The following is a 4,454-nucleotide window of genomic DNA, read 5'->3' as shown; positions in this document are numbered from 1 at the left end:
AAGCCTTACCCCAGCTGGACTCACTCCCTGGGGAGTCAGCCAGTTGTTGTGGTACAGGTGGGCCATGGAGTTTTTATAGCATGATGTGGGCACAGGGAAAGGGAGGCGCCCTCAGGAAGAAAAAGGTTGAGAACCCCTGATGTATATATTACACTGTCATTTTGGCCCCACTCATGTGAGCCTAACCTGTCCACTTGCAGCACCACCTGCAGATGGGGGCTGTGGGGCCGGGTGGGGTGTGCCCACCTGGGTAAGCCCACCACCCTGCCCCTTTCTTCAGACTTGCTTCATCCCTGGGGCATTGAGGTGGCTCCTTCCCATCCTGGGCTGGACTGGATGGACTCTTTGAAAGATTCCTATCTGTGACCCAGCAGCATTACAGGCAGCCTGGGATGAAGCAATAGCAACACATAGATACAAGAATGCTTTCTGCAGAGTGCTGTGCTCCCACTCAGACACCAGGTGGCTGTGCTGTGCTCTGTCTATCAGCTATGGCTGCTTAGTGTTTTTACTGACAGGTAAAGATTTTTTTACTGACTTTACTGACAGACATTTTTAACCTTACTGACAGTTGGTAGGCTTGGCATATACTCAGCATCACTTAAAAGAAGCTACATTCCCTACTTGCTAAGAACTGAGGTATCATGAGCTAGAGAAAGCAGGCTAGATGTGTTTTTAGGTAGTGCTTCTGGGATCAGCCCCCATGAGCTCAGCCTAGAGGTAGTGCAGACAAGTGCAAAAACTCTGTATCTCCATTCTTCAGCTGTCAAATGAAAATAATAAACCCACAATTTATCTGACTTTTCTCTCCAGACTAAAGCAATATGAAACTCTCTGGAGCAGGGTTTGTTGTTTTTTTTTCTATGTGTGCATATATATAGCCAGACTGTGTACACTGACCAAAATGGCACCAGGTCTTGGTTGTGGCTCTCGGGTGTGGCTGTAGTAAAGGTGAAAATAAGAAGATGAAACTGTATGGAAATTAACCATACAAACCAGTTGCAAAGCCCAGCATTACATCTTCACAGTGTTACATCTTTATAACACTGATGTAATAAGTGTACATTTGGGGCGCACTCTTTTGAAATTGCCAGGACACTACTGGAAGTAAGTTCCAAAAAAGTAGGGATCTTACCTGAGTAAGATAAATGACTGTTTGTATACCATATGTTCTCACATACAACACACCCATGGAATAAAATATGCACCTTGTTTTTGAAAGGTAGAACAAAGAAAAAAAAAATCTTTTCCTTGTAGTAAGAAACTGAAAAGCAGCAGGTAGGGAGCTGGGTCTGCTCATGCTTTTGTTTCCTGTGAGTCACATGCAGATTTTACTTTTACTTTTGCTTGGGAGCCAGCAGGAACTGCTCTTAAGATATTCTTTGTATACATTGCACATTAAAATTTCCAGCAGCTGTTTTTTGGGAAAAAGTGTGTTATATGTGAGAAAATGTGGTATATGTAGAAGAACTCACATCAGTGAATTCATGCTTGGGTCATGGAACTTCCTGTTAAAAGTTCTGGCCTTCTGAATGTACCTTATCTAGGTAGCCTTGCATGTTATCCCCACATGCCAAATCCTAATGATGTCATTAATTGTTGGCCTTCGAACCAATTTATTATCTTTTTCAGCCCCCTGCTCCACTTTTACCAACCTAAACACTGCTAACAGTGGCTTCTCTTTGAGGAAGGAGGGGCTGCAGAACAGATGCTGCCTTTCTCAGAAGGGAACCTTGTCTACTGTTGCTGCTTGAAACCTATTAATCAGTGCTTACTTCAGCTTGGGCTTCCCTTGTTTGGGAGGAAGTACTACTATTGAGTGTCATTCCTAACTCTCTGACACACTATCCCATTCTTTCATGTTAAACCTAAGACAGCTGCTGATCACACTACTTAGTGCATTACTGGAAGACATTCTGGAAGACGATGAGAGGTATAAGAATCTAAGAAAGGATAGAACAGAAATCCTTAGTACAGGAAAGAAAGTTGACCTCAGCTAACTAGTGAGGTAATCAATCCCTTCACTGGCTATCTCATCACCACAAGCTACTTTGTCTTTACATTCAAGATTTTTCACAGGCTATCTTCTCCTTACTTATTTGGTGCAGAAAGGTCCACTCCTGTCTCCATTCAGCCCGCATTTCCAGCCTCTGTTACCCACTGAATTTTCAAACAAGTCCCTTTTTGCTTTCTTCCATGCTGAGTCTAATGCTTGAGAGGAGCTCCTGCCAAACAGCTTCATTGTTTCTCTTTGACCCCTTCATAAAAACTCCCCTTTGTCATGACACCTACAGAAATGTGACAATGATTTGGCTGCTAGTGTACTAACACCACTGTCTATCCTAGTGACTAATACTGCCTCTTTGTTTCCTTGGACTCTTCCATTTGGGTGCAGCCATCTGTTGCCTTTTTTCTTATAGTTAGCTTCTAAGGCTGCGTGTAGACGAAACCAGATTTCGTATTTATGCCAACACAACTGTATTTGTGTCTGCACGACTCGGGATTTCCCACCACTTTAAAGTCCATTTAGCGCTGTATGCTAACACTGCACATAGAGGTTTTAGCGTACATTGCTTTCATGCTACGCCGCTCCATATGTCGATTTTGTTTGTGTAAACTAGACTCTAAAGACTTGTAATTAATCCCCTTCACCATGAGGGGCTGCCGTGTTTTGACCTTTAGCCAGTAGGTGGCACTGTGCGCGCTTTTTTTTTTTTTTTTTACCCGCTTTCACTCCTCACCCCTTCTTCCTCTGCAGTTAGGATGTGTCAGGACACGTGTGCTTCTTGTCTGTTTGTTTGCCTATCCTTAACCTTCAACAATTTTATTACTTTTATAACTTTCAATCAAAGGAAAAATGATGGGTCAGAGAAATTTCATTCTCTACCCTCTCTTACTTGTTCTCGCACCTATTGTCTATGTGTTACCACCACCATTTGTGTACCCTCCTGTCCTCCAGCCTCACCTCTTTTGGTACCCTCCACCTGCTGTGACCCCTTTGCACCCTGTCGACTGCCAGTGCAGTGGCCATGGCTCCCTATGTCTGTGATGGCTATGATAGTACCGGGGGAATGGTAATTTTTCTGCCATTATATATTTTGAAACTTTGTTAGAGGGAGTGAGTGGTTACAGGACTTCCTTTAATATTGCAGTTTGAACTTGCATCACATTCCATTCCAGAGCTGCGAGTCCAAAATGCTGCCTGCCAGACTCGGCACTCAGGGTATGCAGCGTCTTGGATTATATTTAGGTAATATGTCCCACTGATCCTGTGTGTGTGTGTGTGTGTGTGTGTGTGTGTGTTTTTTCAGCTGTATACCAAGGCCCCTCTTTTTCCTTTCTCCTCCAGAAAATTTTCGTGGGCAGAACTCACCAGGGAAGAGTCCACAGGCCAGTGAGGAGGTTTCTGAAGTCAACTAAACAATTTTTTTGTTTTGTTTTTTTGGGGGTTTTTTACATTTTCTATTTTTGTAACATTTTTGTTCTATTTCTGTAGCATTTTGTATTTATTGTATTTTTATATGTCAGTTTGTACATAGTTATTTTTTATATTCATTTTGATATTTGTTTGATAATCATTTCAGTAAACTTTTTTGTTCTACTATAATGATGGATGTGTAATTCTTTCTTTGAGAGGGTTGGGTTTGACTGTGCCTGCCTCAGTGGTGAAGATGCTGTGCCTGGGGGTGTGTGTGGGGGAGGTGTTGGCATTACATTACTCGAAACACTTGCAAAGATTTGCAGGGTGAAGAGTTGCTCCTCTGCTCTTGCCCCCTGGTTAGAGCCTGGTCATTTCAAGTGTGCAGGCAGATGTGTGCAGGGGAAATAGAGTCAGGTTTGCACCTCCAGAAAAGGAGCAGGAGCCGAGCAGAGGCTGGAGAGGGTATCTGGCCATTTCTGGACAGTTTCTGTTTGTATAACTTCCTCATAGCACAACTGCTCATTCTGCATGCAGAGAGCATTCTATAAGCATTGCAATACCTGGCCTGCTTGTCCTAGGCCTTGACATATTCTCCTTTTACCTGCTTAACTGGCCTTTTTAGACATACAGTACATTTTTGGTATTTGCACATCCAGAGATACTGTCTCTGGATGCATAGCCACAGTCATGTGGCTGATTATCCAGACATTTTGCATCAGATGCCTATCCCTGGACATGTTATTGAGAGGTGCCTGGAGGGGAGGCCAACCAATCTGAAATATGCACCCAATTTATGTCCAGCCAGGGAAGCAACAGCACTCACTCCCCTCCCCAGCCCTGAAAACCCCCAGCCCCCCAGGTCCATGAAATCAAGCAGGCGCAAGTACAAATTATAAATTTTTCTTCTTCATCTATTTTTTTTCACAATAAATTCCACTGAGCAATCACAATACAATTTACACTATGGCCATGCATAGCATAAAAACACCAATTCTCAATTATACTCCCATGTCCCTTCTGTAGATATGGATGG

The 4,454-nt window shown here is 43.2% G+C and overlaps 1 long non-coding RNA gene across 1 annotated transcript in view; it reads left to right on the top strand.

Annotated features, from left to right (window-relative positions):
• Positions 1-4,363: 4,363 nt before the first annotated feature.
• Positions 4,364-4,454, top strand: part of LOC109321904 — a 4,982-nt gene continuing 4,891 nt past the window's right edge. The window contains exon 1 of the long non-coding RNA XR_002104206.1: positions 4,364-4,440. This is a non-coding gene — a long non-coding RNA (uncharacterized LOC109321904). The remainder of the gene's footprint in view (positions 4,441-4,454) is intronic.

This window comes from Crocodylus porosus, unplaced genomic scaffold (genome assembly GCF_001723895.1).
Source record: "Crocodylus porosus isolate Cpor-Errol unplaced genomic scaffold, CroPor_comp1, whole genome shotgun sequence".
In the NCBI taxonomy this organism is placed as follows: Eukaryota; Metazoa; Chordata; order Crocodylia; family Crocodylidae; genus Crocodylus; species Crocodylus porosus.
Note: the sequence above shows the minus strand (reverse complement) of the source record. Positions and strands in the feature narration are given on the sequence as shown.